At 44.5% G+C, this 15,689-nt stretch overlaps 1 protein-coding gene across 1 annotated transcript in view; it reads left to right on the forward strand.

Annotated features, from left to right (window-relative positions):
* Nucleotides 1-11,086: 11,086 nt before the first annotated feature.
* LOC311134183 (homeodomain-interacting protein kinase 1-like) overlaps nt 11,087-15,689 on the forward strand; it is a 53,838-nt gene continuing 49,235 nt past the window's right edge. Inside the window, exon 1 of the mRNA XM_084167796.1 lies at nt 11,087-11,396. The gene's annotated coding sequence lies outside the window, so the exon portion shown is untranslated. The remainder of the gene's footprint in view (nt 11,397-15,689) is intronic.

Genomic DNA, 15,689 nt, shown 5'->3' on the forward strand with positions numbered 1-15,689 from the left:
TCTGTCTCTCTTTCTCTGTGTGTGTGTGTCTCTCTCTCTCTCTCTTCCTCTTTCTCGCTGTCTCTCTATCTTTCTCTCTCTGTCTCTGTCTCTCTCTGTGTGTGTGTCTCTCTCTCTCTCTCTCTCTCTCTCGCTGTCTCTCTCTCTATCTTTCTCTCTCTCTCTCTCTGTCTCTGTCTCTGTGTGTGTGTGTGTGTCTCTCTCTCTCTCTCTCTCTCTCTCTCTCTCTGTCTCTCTCTATCTTTCTCTCTCTCTCTCTGAATCTTGTTTTTTTGTCTTACTGTGATAGTATTACTTTAGCTTTCACTCATGACGATAGTATCAGTGTTGTTATTGGGTTGATGCTCAGGACAATGGGGTAATTCAAGAGTCTGTTAGACATTTTAGTAGATTGTAATTCTCTCCCTCTTTCTGCTCCGTTCCTCTCGTCTAGCCCTTCATTGGGGTGTTCTGGTGTGTGGCTCAAGCTACAGAGTTTCTTGAAGAGAACGAGGCACAATGGACTGTAAACAGAGAGGACTAAAAGAAGTGAAGAAGTGAAGTTGATACATTTTTTAAAAAGAAATTGGTTCCAATGCAGTTGTCTTCTGTTTGGGAGTGACAGCCAATTTAGTGATTCATACATTGTGGAATTATGTTTTTCATAATGGCATCTAATTTGCAAAGTAAGGTCTCGGTTGTGTTTTGATAGGTGCTGTCACAATAGTCTAGGATACGAAGCAGCGGTTGGGTTACTAACGTCTTTCTAATGGATACAGTAAAACAATTATTAGTTCTGTATAGGTACCAAAGCTTATAGTTCATTGTTTTTCTAATATAACCAATATGCTTTCCAAAAGATCATTCAAACACAGATATTTCAAACAATTTGCACTTTCATATAATGTGTACAATGTCCGATATTGAATGGGTACTGTGTACTTTATACAATATACTGTGGACAATGTTTATAATTGATTTATTTCAATAAAGAGAAGTAGGATTTTATTATCCTTAGTTTACTGTTTATTTAATACCAATAAATATTTAACCTTTATTTCATTTTGAGACTCAGTTCTCTTTTTCCAATGAGCCCTGTAATATTATTTTCCTTTTCTGTTTGAAGTGCATATTTTTGTATTTAAGTGATATTTATTGCTATCATTGTAAAATAAATTAATCTGCTTTAAAATAACTGTCTTCTAGTTGTGAAATCACTCTCTGGTGCAATCAATTCTGTGAGTGTGTGTATGTCTCTCTCTCTGTCTCTCTCTGTCTCTCTCTGTCACTCTCTCTGTCTCTCTCTCTCTCTCTCTCTGTCTCTCTGTCTCTCTTCCACTCTGGTTTCAGAGAAACTATTATTGTATCAGCAAAATAAGCAAACGTCAGTAGAGCCGTAAGTATGGTGTAATACGCAACTATATCATATCATTGCATAACATTCGCTTCCCTGTCATTGTTACGACATGATGGTTTGAATTCTTGTTTCCACGGTGCTAAAGCTCTTACTGTAATTACGGTATAGACAATTCTGAGTTTAGGGTTTATAAAGGACGTGGTTTGTTCGGTAAAAAGCAGCCAGGAGCCTGCTGCAATAATTGTGCACATTTTCTATCATTTTTCGCCCTAATTATTCATTTACAGGACGGGACTGTTATTCTGAAGGATTACAAAAAGCTGTGCCCAGGACCGGAGACACAGGAGAAACAGGTGATTCTTGAGAAGGTGACGACACTGGGTTGGAGCACAGATAGAACAATGAGCCAGATATTTCACTGGATGTATAAATGTGAAGCATCCGATTGGCGTTTCCACTCACTATTTCCAAAACTAGAATTTATCTCTAGTTTAACAGACAGCTTTTTATTGGGATTTTTAAATTATGCTAATTAGATTGGCAAGGGGGCACGGACATCGACTCTAGTTAAAATCACTACAATGACAAGGCACGTGCACAGATAGGGGTCTATAAGTGCTACCCCCTTCAGTGAAAATGCCCCTACAAATAAGATTGATCTGTTTTAGATATTGGTTACCAAAAACTGGACATATGTGCCGTTTTTAGACTTGAACACCTGTCCCCTAAATGTCTCTGCAAGGTCCTGACAAAGACGATTCCATCGAAGCGTTTACTGGTAAAAAATAACCATGGCTTAAATTCTCCACGTGATGAACATTCTGTAGAAGGCTGAAAGTGTTTTTTCTACTTAGATGGAATTTACCTGCCTCACCTGAGAGTGGAGGAGGTGACAGACCGCCCCTTATGAGATATGAAAACAAATATTTTTTTCACCTCCCCAATGGCTTAAAAGGAGAGCACACACAGGCAGACAGGATTGCAGGCGTTCCCAAACTTTTTTGGCCCACCACCCCATTTTGATAACTGAAAATTCTTGGGACCCCAACCATGTGAACATTTTGGTAATTAAAAGCCAATGTTCACTTTTTTATTTGGGGCTATGGCAGTCAATTGAAAAACATTCTAACAGTATTTCTGATTGTCTTCTCAACTCACCATCACATACTTTTAATGTGGGGCTATGACAGTCAATTAGTCTGACATCATGTCTCTTATCTCACCACCACTAATGAGATGGGTGTGGCTTGATGGATGTGGCATTGGAGCTTCTCAAAGTCGGGGGGCGTGGTCGACAGTGCACACCTTCTCTCTGCTGTCAAATCCAACCTGGATCGATATTTGGTTTTAATGCAGAGGAGAGCACTGAATCCAGCTTCACACATATATGAGCTGGCAAAGGGTAGCTTACCATGACTTACATGGTGCTTTCAAGACAACTGGGAACTCTGAAAAATATTAGTGATCTTTAGGTCGAAAAGTCGGATCTCTAGACAGTCACGAGTTCCTGAGTTGGAATTCCGAGTTGGATGACCATTCAAAACGATTTCTCCCAGTCAGAGCTCGTTTCTTTTCGAGTTCCCAGTTGTCTTGAACGCACTGAAGTTGGAAGTCCGAGATTTCCGAGTTCCCAGTTCTTTTGAGCGCAGCGTTAATGTTCAGAGGGAGACCGCAGGGTATTCCCTTTTGAGTCAGGAACCAAAACTCCTCCATTGTGACCTGTGAATGCGTTGTCTGCAGCATTCGGTCACATGACAGCTCGATCAGCTGTTCAATTTCACTTACTGGCATGTCAATTGAGCCAGGATTACAGTCAAATGGATTGGGAAATAGATATTTTCCAAGTGTTGGAGGTGAGCACACTTACTGATTATGTTTTCTGTTATTTTATTTTCATTACACAGAAAGTGAACTGTTGTCTTTTTTTTGATTGGGAGATAACAGACAGACACAGTACGAATGGTGAGTACTCCAGGCTAAAATGGATGGATAGCTGCTATGAAGATGGATTTAGAAACCTTCCTCTGGTCTCTGTTAATGGCTGGCTGTTGTTGTCTGAACTTTCTCTCTTCCTCTCTCTCTTGTTTTTTTGTCTTACTGTGATCTGGGCTGGTTTTCATAATGTCTGAGGCATTTCTAGGACAGTGAGATGTGTTTAACACATTATTGCCCAGGAGAAAGGCAGGTCAGGGCTTCGCGCGCTGAATGATACACCCTATGTTGGCTTCCGGTGTATTGCTTTGTGGCATGTTATACTGATCACACTATACGTTTTTGTGCGTGTAGATATGGTTGTCCATGTTCGATGTTCCTATCGGCGGATTCATTGCTAAATAGACAAGCAGACACATGTTTTCCAGTCTCTGAAAGACTACAACTTGTGTTGGGCGGTGCTTCATGCTCTGGCCCCGGTCCCTCCACCAAGTCGGGCTTTTTTTGAAAGAAGGCGACCACTAACAACAATCCTTTGGGCAAAACTGAAATAACTCACCAGACGCAATAGCTTCAAGTGATTCCTCTCATCAACACGAATTCGACGATGGAGCTTTTTTTTTTTTTAGCTACATGGTGACATTAAACCATACATGGTTCAACCGGAATATAGCGAAGATGATTTTTTTAACAAAGGGTTGTATTTAGCTAACGTTAGAAGCTCAGCTACAGCCGATTCCAGAACCAAGAGGGCAGATGACAAATACGGTGCCAAGCTAAGTAAGTTGATTTTCCTGCAAGCCACCTAGTTAACTTTAGTTTATCTAATGAAACCCATATTGTGCATTGCTGGCTAACATACTGCTGTGTTACAGTTGGGGGAAATCGAATAATTTTTCTGTGTTCAGACCTCTTGACTTTTACCTAATTTTGTTACATTACAGCCTTATTCTAAAATGGATTAAATTGTTTTATCCCTCATCAATGTAAACAATTTTACATCTTTGACAATGACAAAACAAAAACTGGTTAAAAAAAAATGTATGCAATAAAAATAAACAGAAATATAACATTTACATAATTATTCAGACCCTTTACTTGTTGAAGCACCTTTGGCAGCGATTACAGCCTGGAGTCTTCTTGGGTATTATGCTACAAGCTTGGCACACTTGTATTTGGGGATTTTCTCCCATTCTTCTCTGCAGATCCTCTCAAGCTCTGTCAGGTTGGATGGGGAGCGTCGCTGCACAGCTATTTTCAGGTCTCTAGAGATGTTTGATCGGGTTCAAGTCCGGGCTCTGGCTGGGCCACTCAAGAACATTCAGAGACTTGTCCCGAAGCCACTCCTGCGTTGTCTTGGCTGTGTGCTTAGGGTCGTTGTCCTGTTGGAAGGTGAACCTTCACCCCTGTCTGAGGTCCTGAGCGCTCTGGAGCAGGTTTTCATCAAGGATCTCTCTGTACTTTGCTCCGTTCATCCCCACAGCATGATGCTGCAACCACCATGCTTCACCGTAGGGATGGTGCCAGGTTTCCTCCAGACGTGACGCTTGTCGTTCAGGCCAAAGAGTTCAATCTTGTTTTCATCAGACCAGAGAATCTTGTTTCTCATGGTCTGAGAGTCCTTTAGGTGCCTTTTGGCAAACTCCAAGCGGGCTGTCATGTGCCTTTTACTGAGGAGTGGCTTCCGTCTGGCCACTCTACCATAAAGGCCTGATTGGTGGAGTGCTGCAGAGATGGTTGTCCTTCTGGAAGGTTCTCCCATCTCCACAGAGGAACTCTGGAGCTCTATCAGAGTGACCATCGGGTTCTTAGTCACCTCCCTGACCAAGGCCCTTCTCCCCCGATTGCTCAGTTTGGCCGTGCGGCCAGCTCTAGGAAGAGTCATGTGTGGTTATGCTGCAATAGTCTATGTGCCGGGGGGCTAGGGTCAGTCTGTTATATCTGTTGTTATTCTCCTGTCTTATCTGGTGTCCTGTGTGAATTTAAGTATGCTCCCTCTAATTCTCCCATCTCTCCCTCCCCTCCCGGAGGACCTGAGCCCTAGGACCATGCCTCAGGACTACCTGGCCTGATGACTCCTGGCTGTCCCCAGTCCACCTGGTCGTGCTGCTGCTCCAGTTTCCACTCTTCTGCCTGCGGCTATGGAACCCTGACCTGTTCACCGGACGTGCTACCTTGTCCTAGACCTGCTGTTTTCAACTCTATCTCTCTACTTCACCTACTATTTCAACCTCTAAATGCCAGGCTATGAAAAGCCAAGTGACATTTACTCCTGATGTACTGACCTGTTGCAACCGTGTAGCTCAGTTGGTAGAGCATGGCGCTTGCAACGCCAGGGTTGTGGGTTCGATTCCCACGGGGGACCAGTATGAAAAAATGTATGCACTCACTAACTGTAAGTCGCTCTGGATAAGAGCATCTGCTAAATTACTAAAATGTAATGTAAAAATGTAACCTCTACAACCACTGTGACTATTATTTGACCCTGCTGGTCATCTATGAACGTTTGAACATCTTGGAGAAAAATCTGGCCTTAATGGCCATGTACTGTTATAATCTCCACCCGACACAGCCAGAAGGGGACTGGCCACCCATCAGAACCTGGTTCCTCTCTAGGTTTCTACTTAGGTTTCTGCCTTTCTAGGGAGTTTTTCTGAGCCACCATGCTTCTACATTTGCATTGCTTGCTGTTTGGGGTTTTAGGCTGGGTTTCTGTATAGCACTTTTTGACATCTGCTGATGTAAAAAGGGCTTTATAAATAGATGTGATTGATTGAATGGTTCCAAACTTCTTCCATTTAAGAATGATGGAGGCCACTGTGTTCTAGGGGACCTTCAATACTGCAGACATTTTTTAGTACCCTTCCCCAGATCTGTGCCTATCCACAATCCTGTCTGGGTGCTCGACAGACAATTCCTTCAACCACATGGCTTGGTTTTTGCTCTGACATGCAAAATCAACTGTAGGACCTTTTATATAGACAGGTGTGTGCCTTTCCAAATCATGTCCAATCAATTGAATTTACCACAGGTGGACTCCAATCAAGTTGTAGAAACATCTCAAGGATGATCAATGGAAACAGGATGCACATGAGCTCAATTTCAAGGGAAGGGGGTGTGAATACTTTCCGAATGCACTGTAGCTAGCTAAGTTATCTAGCTAAACAACTGCCAGTAGACATATCTATGACAAAAAATAGAAGAGGTTTTACAATCGGAGGTCTTTTGTATCTTCGATTGATTGATCATCCTTGAGGCTCAAGTAACAGGAGAATGAGGCACAATGGGTTAGTTATAAAAAATATTTGGTTGGAGGGAGAAAATGGCGAAAGCGGATGTTCTGTTTGATTCAGTTTGAAGCATTTTGAGCGGAGATGAGAGGAATTGGATAAGATAAATAAAGTAGTAGTGGAATAAGGTAATCCAAGCTCTGTTCTGAGTCTTTTTTGGGTGGGGGTTGGGTTTTGGATCGATGTTGTTACCTGGGAATTCTGATTGAAGTCTGTATAAAAAGGTCTGCGCCTCAATAGGATATCGGATTGGAACAAGGGGTGTTATCTCTGGGGTGGCGATTGGAATATGTCGTGTGTGGATCTTCGAAGCAGGGGGCCTATCAAGGGTGTTATCTCTGGGGTGGCGATTGGAATATGTCGTGTGTGGATCTTCGAAGCAGGGGGCCTATCAAGGGTGTTATCTCTGGGGTGGCGATTGGAATATGTCGTGTGTGGATCTTCGAAGCAGGGGGCCTATCAAGGGTGTTATCTCTGGGGTGGCGATTGGAATATGTCGTGTGTGGATCTTCGAAGCAGGGGGCCTATCAAGGGTGTTATCTCTGGGGTGGCGATTGGAATATGTCGTGTGTGGATCTTCGAAGCAGGGGGCCTATCAAGGGTGTTATCTCTGGGGTGGCGATTGGAATATGTCGTGTGTGGATCTTCGAAGCAGGGGGCCTATCAAGGGTGTTATCTCTGGGGTGGCGATTGGAATATGTCGTGTGTGGATCTTCGAAGCAGGGGGCCTATCAAGGGTGTTATCTCTGGGGTGGCGATTGGAATATGTCGTGTGTGGATCTTCGAAGCAGGGGGCCTATCAAGGGTGTTATCTCTGGGGTGGCGATTGGAATATGTCGTGTGTGGATCGTCGAAGCAGGGGGCCTATCAAGGGTGTTATCTCTGGGGTGGCGATTGGAATATGTCGTGTGTGGATCTTCGAAGCAGGGGGCCTATCAAGGGTGTTATCTCTGGGGTGGCGATTGGAATATGTCGTGTGTGGATCTTCGAAGCAGGGGGCCTATCAAGGGTGTTATCTCTGGGGTGGCGATTGGAATATGTCGTGTGTGGATCTTCGAAGCAGGGGGCCTATCAAGGGTGTTATCTCTGGGGTGGCGATTGGAATATGTCGTGTGTGGATCTTCGAAGCAGGGGGCCTATCAAGGGTGTTATCTCTGGGGTGGCGATTGGAATATGTCGTGTGTGGATCTTCGAAGCAGGGGGCCTATCAAGGGTGTTATCTCTGGGGTGGCGATTGCAATATGTCGTGTGTGGATCTTCGAAGCAGGGGGCCTATCAAGGGTGTTATCTCTGGGGTGGCGATTGGAATATGTCGTGTGTGGATCTTCGAAGCAGGGGGCCTATCAAGGGTGTTATCTCTGGGGTGGCGATTGGAATATGTCGTGTGTGGATCTTCGAAGCAGGGGGCCTATCAAGGGTGTTATCTCTGGGGTGGCGATTGGAATATGTCGTGTGTGGATCTTCGAAGCAGGGGGCCTATCAAGGGTGTTATCTCTGGTGTGGCGATTGGAATATGTTGTGTGTGGATCTTCGAAGCAGGGGGCCTATCAAGGGTGTTATCTCTGGGGTGGCGATTGGAATATGTCGTGTGTGGATCTTCGAAGCAGGGGGCCTATCAAGGGTGTTATCTCTGGGGTGGCGATTGGAATATGTCGTGTGTGGATCTTCGAAGCAGGGGGCCTATCAAGGGTGTTATCTCTGGGGTGGCGATTGGAATATGTCGTGTGTGGATCTTCGAAGCAGGGGGCCTATCAAGGGTGTTATCTCTGGGGTGGCGATTGGAATATGTCGTGTGTGGGTCTTCGAAGCAGGGGGCCTATCAAGGGTGTTATCTCTGGGGTGGCGATTGGAATATGTCGCGTGTGGATCTTCGAAGCAGGGGGCCTATCAAGGGTGTTATCTCTGGGGTGGTGATTGGAATATGTCGTGTGTGTGGATCTTCGAAGCAGGGGGCCTATCAAGGGTGTTATCTCTGGGGTGGCGATTGGAATATGTCGTGTGTGGATCTTCGAAGCAGGGGGCCTATCAAGGGTGTTATCTCTGGGGTGGCGATTGGAATATGTCGTGTGTGGATCTTCGAAGCAGGGGGCCTATCAAGGGTGTTATCTCTGGGGTGGCGATTGGAATATGTTGTGTGTGTGGATCTTCGAAGCAGGGGGCCTATCAAGGGTGTTATCTCTGGGGTGGCGATTGGAATATGTCGTGTGTGGATCTTCGAAGCAGGGGGCCTATCAAGGGTGTTATCTCTGGGGTGGCGATTGGAATATGTTGTGTGTGTGGATCTTCGACGCAGGGGGCCTATCAAGGGTGTTATCTCTGGGGTGGCGATTGGAATATGTTGTGTGTGGATCTTCGAAGCAGGGGGCCTATCAAGGGTGTTATCTCTGGGGTGGCGATTGGAATATGTCGTGTGTGGATCTTCGAAGCAGGGGGCCTATCAAGGGTGTTATCTCTGGGGTGGCGATTGGAATATGTCCTGTGTGGATCTTCGAAGCAGGGGGCCTATCAAGGGTGTTATCTCTGGGGTGGCACTAGAAGTAAAAGCTAAGGATATACACTTAAGTGGACACCCCTTCAAATGAGTGGATTCGGCTATTTCAGCCACACCATTGCTGACAGGTGTATAAAATTAAGCACACAGCCATGCAATCTCCATAGACCAACATTGGCAGTAGAATGGCTCGTACTGAAGAGCACAGTGACTTTCAACGTGGCACCGTCAATAGGATGCCACCTTTCCAACAAGTCAGTTCGTCAAATTTCTGCCCTGCTAGTGCTGCCCCGGTCAACTGTAAGTGCTGTTATTGTGAAGTGAAAACATCTAGGAGCAACAACGGCTCAGCCGCTAAGTGGTAGGCCACACAAGCTCACAGAACGGATAGCCGAGTGCTGAAGCGTGTAGCATGTAAAAATCGTCTGTCCTCAGTTGCAACACTCACTACCGAGTTCCAAACTGCCTCTGGAAGCAATGTCAGCACACAAACTGTTCGCCGGGAGCTTAATAAAATGGGTTTCCATGGCTGAGCAGCCGCACACAAGCCTAAGATCACTCTGCGCAATGCCAAGCGTCGGCTGGAGTGGTGTAAAGCTCGCCGCCATTGGACTCTGGAGCAACGGAAACGCATTCTCTGGAGTGATGAATCATGCTTCACCATCTGGCAGTCCGACGGACTAATCTGGGTTTGGCGGAAGCCAGGAGAACGCTACCTGCCCAAATACATAGTGCCAACTGTAAAGTTTGGTGGAGGAGGAATAATGGTCTGGGGCTGTTTTTCATGGTTCGAGCCCCTTAGTTCCAGTGAAGGGAAATCTAAACCTACAGCATACAATTACATTCTAGACGATTCTGTGCTTTCAACTTTGTGGCAACAGTTTGGGGAAGGCCCTTTTCTGTTTCAGCATGACAATGCCCCTGTGCACAAAGAGAGGTCCGTACAGAAATGGTTTGTTGAGATCGGTGTGGAAGAACTTGGCTGGCCTGCACAGAGCCCTGACCTCAACCCCATCGAACACCTTTGGGATGAATTGGAACGCCGACTGCGAGCCAGGCCTAATCGCCCAACATCAGTGCCCGACCTCACTAATGCTCTTGTGGCTGAATGGACGCAAGTCCCCGCAGCAATGTTCCAACATCTAGTGGAAAGCCTTCCCAGAAGAGTGGAGGCTGTTATAGCACCAAAGGAGGGACCAACTCCATATTAAGGCCCATGATTTTGGAATGAGACGTTCAACAAGGAGGTGTCCACATACGTATGTGAAGAATTTGATCTGGTGGTTGGTGCACACCAACTGACCTGCATGGTGGAAGGAGTGAGGAAGCCCACTATATCCTTCTACATCGTTAAAAAAATAAATAATGAAGTCTCTCCCTTTTCACATGTATTTGGGTTTTATGAGACACCCTGTGAGAGCCTTCGTGCCCAAACCCATGATACATGCTAATTATTTGGTCATTTGTATGTAGACGGGAGGGGAATCGTATACCAGCTGAGCCTAAATGCTGCAGTTGTGGTGGTGAACCTGAATTTCTGAAGTGTTAGAGTGGAGGAGAATAAGCGCTGTCCAGCATGACTCCTTCAGTGCTGGTGAGAAGAGTGGAAGAAAAGGGTTGAAGTTGAAGAAATAATGGTAGTAGGAGGAGAGACACCAGATAATATTCCTCGTCGACAGAGGGATCCTGACATGTTGCATGTTAAGAAGGTGGACTTTGAAGCTTTTAATGCATTGGTTATCAACTGCACAGCGCAAACAGAGAGGAAATCTGAGAAAATAGGCATCATTGTGAGGGGTGCTGAGCGTTTTTTGGGATTCAGGGATTTTACAGCAGAGGCTACAAGGAATCCTGTCTGAATGCTCTGTCCTCACAGGCACCTGAGCCTGCAGATGTGATTTGAACTGACTGAAGGAGTGGGATGGTTATTTGATAGATATTTTGTATATTGTATATGATTTCGCCCCCCCCCCCTTAAAGAAAAAGAAATCCACGACCCGGAAGTACTTAGTTATTCTTGCCTGCTTCACAGCGGTCTGCTGCTAGGGGGTTTTATGATCGGGTTTTTAGCTTTTAAACGAAGTGTTTTTAATTTACAGAAATACGTTTTATTATGTAACTACTTTTTATTTCAATTTATTACAACCGAGTCGACTGTTTCCGACCGAAACCCCTCGCGAGTTGTGTGTGCCTGCTTATCTACTTCTGTCGTTGGAAAACTATTAAATGAAGGCCTAGCGTTAGCTAATCGGCAAAATAGCTAGCTAAATCAGATAATCTGCTAGGCTGTGTTGGATTTCAATTGATGACTACTGATAATCGACATTACACTGTGAAATCAAATCAGGTATGTAGATGGTTTATGTCTCAAACACGATGTTTTCGGTAGGGTTACATCCGAGTGGGATTTTGACGTTTCTAACTAGCAATGGGATAAGTAGCTAAAGTTAGCCAGCTAGCTATTGTAGCTGTCTATGTCTTCAATAATGACCATCTCAGTTTTACTCTTCTTCATTTGATCGATTATATTGTTTGAGAAAAGGGTAACGAATACAATAAAACACCCTATTCAATAGATCAGAGGTTCTCAAACTGTTTTGCTTCGTCACCACCAATTGTATTTCCCAAAAATATTATATGTATGTATGCTACCAGTCAAAAGTTGGAGTCAGAAGTTTACATACACTTTAGCCAAATACATTGAAACAAAAAAAACCACTTTCAGATAATAGCAGAAGACTTGGCCAAGCTCTCTGTGTGTTGTTCTGGCCCTTTAATGATAGTTCGTTTGAGATTCACACCTAAATTCCATGCTTAATTATCTTGTGTGAAATTGTATGTTTTCATAGTTAACGCAAATAAATGTACCCTGACATTTTAGAGAATACGTTTGGCGGTTATTGTTGTCTGTGTGTGTGTGTGTTGGTGCGTGTGTTAAAGGGAAACCGTTGCCAGTGAGAGGTAAAGAAAGTAATGCTGTCTTTGAAATGACAGTCAACATTTTAAGTGGCATTTAGTGAGTCGACAGGTGTGTGTTGTAGGAATTTCCAATCAACTGCAGCGGACTACATTTCTCTTTCAGTTAACTTCCTTTGAGTTATAAGGGTGTAAAGCCTTATTTGAATATTTAGCTTAATGTGTCACATTATTTGTATTTACAGTTGAAGTCGTAAGTTTACATACACCTTAGCCAAATACATTTAACATCAGTTTTTCCCAATTCCTGACATTTAATCCTAGTAAAAATTCCCTGTCTTAGGTCAGTTAGGATCACTACTTTATTTTAAGAATGTGAAATGTCAGAATAATAGTAGAGAGAATGATTTATTTCAGCTTTTATTTCTTTCATCACATTCCCAGTGGGTCAGAAGTTTACATTCACTCAATTGGTATTTGGTAGCATTGCCTTTAAATTCTTTAACGTGGGTCAAACGTTTCGGGTAGCCTTCCACAAGCTTCCCACAAGAAGTTGGGTGAATTTTGGCCCATTCCTCCTGACAGAGCTGGTGTAACTGAGTCAGGTTTGTAGGCCTCCTTGCTCACACATGCTTTTTCAGTTCTGCCCACATATTTTCTATAGGATTGATGTCAGGGCTTTGTGATGGCCCCTCCAATACCTTGACTTTGTTGTCCTTAAGCCATTTTGCCACAACTTTGGAAGTATGCTTGGGGTCATTGTCCTTTTGGAAGACCCATTTGCAACCAAGCTTTAACTTCCTGACTGATGTCTTGATGTTGCTTCAATATATCCACATAATTTTCCTTCCTCATGATGCCATCTATTTTGTGAAGTGCACCAGTCCCTCCTGCAGCAATGCACCTCCACAGCATGATGCTGCCACCCCCGTGCTTCACGGTTGGGATGGTGTTCTTCGGCTTGAAAGCGTCCCACTTTTTCCTCCAAACATAACGATGGTCATTATGGCCAAACAGTTCTATTTTTGTTTCATCAGACCAGAGGACATTTCTCCAAAAAGTATGATCTTAGTTCCAGTTGTAAACCGTAGTCTGGCTTTTTTATGGCGGTTTTGGAGTAGTGGCTTCTTCCTTTCTGAGTGGCCTTTCAGGTTATGTCAATATAGGACTCATTTTACTGTGGATATATATACTTTTGTACCTGTTTCCTCCAGCTTCTTCACATGGTCCTTTGCTGTTGTTCTGGGATTGATTTGCACTTTTCGCACCAAAGTACGTTCATCTCTAGGAGACAGAACGCGTCTCCTTCCTGAGCGGTGTGACGGCTGCATGGTCCCATGGTGTTTATACTTGCGCACTATTGTTTGTACAGATGAACGTGGTACCTTCAGGCGTTTGGAAATTGCTCCCAAGGATGAACCAGACTTGTGGAGGTCTGCAATTCTTTTTCTGAGGTCTTGCCTGATTTCTTTTCATTTTCCCATGATGTCAAGCAAAGAGGCACTGAGTTTGAAGGTAGGCCTTGAAATACATCCACAGGTACACCTCCAATTGACTCAAATGATGTCAATTAGCCTATCAGAAGCTTCTAAAGGCATGACATATTTTTCTGGAATTTTCCAAGCAGTTTAAAAGGCACAGTCAATTTAGTGTATGTAAACTTCTGACCCACTGGAATTGTGATATAGTGAATTATAAGTGAAATAATCTGTCTGTAAACAATTGTTGGAAAAATTACTTGTGTCATGCACAAAGTAGATGTCCTAAGCGACTTGCCAAAACGATAGTTTGTTAACAAGACATTTGTGGAGTTGAAAAACGAGTTTTAATGACTCTAACCTAAATGTATATAAACTTGCGACTTCAACTGTGTGTGTGTGTGTGTGTATGTATGTATGTATGTATATATATATATATATATATATATATATATATACACTGCTCAAAAAAATAAAGGGAACACTAAAATAACACATCCTAGATCTGAATGAATGAAATAATCTTATTAAATACTTTTTTCTTTACATCGTTGAATGTGCTGACAACAAAATCACACAAAAATTATCAATGGAAATCATCAACCCATGGTCTGGATTTGGATTTACCCTCAAAATTAAAGTGGAAAACCACACTACAGGCTGATCCAACTTTGACGTAATGTCCTTAAAACAAGTCAAAATGAGGCTCAGTAGTGTGTGTGGCCTCCACGTGCCTGTATGACCTCCCTACAACACCTGGGCATGCTCCTGATGAGGTGGCGGATGGTCTCCTGAGGGATCTCCTCCCAGACCTGGACTAAAGCATCCGCCAACTCCTGGACAGTCTGTGGTGCAACGTGGCGTTGGTGGATGGAGCGAGACATGATGTCCCAGATGTGCTCAATTGGATTCAGGTCTGGGGAACGGGCGGGCCAGTCCATAGCATCAATGCCTTCCTCTTGCAGGAACTGCTGACACACTCCAGCCACATGAGGTCTAGCATTGTCTTGCATTAGGAGGAACCCAGGGCCAACCGCACCAGCATATGGTCTCACAAGGGGTCTGAGGATCTCATCTCGGTACCTAATGGCAGTCAGGCTACCTCTGGCGAGCACATGGAGGGCTGTGCGGCCCCCCAAAGAAATGCCACCCCACACCATGACTGACACACCGCCAAACCGGTCATGCTGGAGGATGTTGCAGGCAGCAGAACGTTCTCCACGGCGTCTCCAGACTCTGTCACATCTGTCACGTGCTCAGTGTGAACCTGCTTTCATCTGTGAAGAGCACAGGGCGCCAGTGGCGAATTTGCCAATCTTGGTGTTCTCTGGCAAATGCCAAACGTCCTGTACGGTGTTGGGCTGTAAGCACAACCCCCACCTGTGGAAGTCGGGCCCTCATACCACCCTCATGGAGTCTGTTTCTGACCGTTTGAGCAGACACATGCACATTTGTGGCCTGCTGGAGGTCATTTTGCAGGGCTCTGGCAGTGCTCCTCCTGCTCCTCCTTGCACAAAGGCGGAGGTAGCAGTCCTGCTGCTGGGTTGTTGCCCTCCTACGGCCTCCTCCACGTCTCCTGATGTACTGGCCTGTCTCCTGGTAGTGCCTCCATGCTCTGGACACTACGCTGACAGACACAGCAAACCTTCTTGCCACAGCTCGCATTGATGTGCCATCCTGGATGAGCTGCACTACCTGAGCCACTTGTGTGGGTTGTAGACTCCGTCTCATGCTACCACTAGAGTGAAAGCACCGCCAGCATTCAAAAGTGACCAAAACATCAGCCAGGAAGCATAGGAACTGAGAAGTGGTCTGTGGTCACCACCTGCAAAACCAGTCCTTTATTGGGGGTGTCTTGCTAATTGCCTATAATTTCCACCTGTTGTCTATTCCATTTGCACAACAGCATGTGACATTTATTGTCAATCAGTGTTGCTTCCTAAGTGGACAGTTTGATTTCACAGAAGTGTGATTGACTTGGAGTTACATTGTGTTGTTTAAGTGTTCCCTTTATTTTTTTGAGCAGTGTATATATATGTGTGTGTGTGTGTGTGTGTGTGTGTGTATGTACAGTGGGGAAAAAAAGTATTTAGTCAGCCACCAATTGTGCATGTTCTCCCACTTAAAAAGATGAGAGAGGCCTGTAATTTTCATCATAGGTACACGTCAACTATGACAGACAAAATGAGGAAAAAAAATCCAGAAAATCACATTGTAGGATTTTTTATGAATTTATTTGCAAATTA

The sequence above is a fragment of the Coregonus lavaretus genome (assembly GCF_964263955.1).
Source record: "Coregonus lavaretus genome assembly, chromosome: 8".
Taxonomy (NCBI): Eukaryota; Metazoa; Chordata; class Actinopteri; order Salmoniformes; family Salmonidae; genus Coregonus; species Coregonus lavaretus.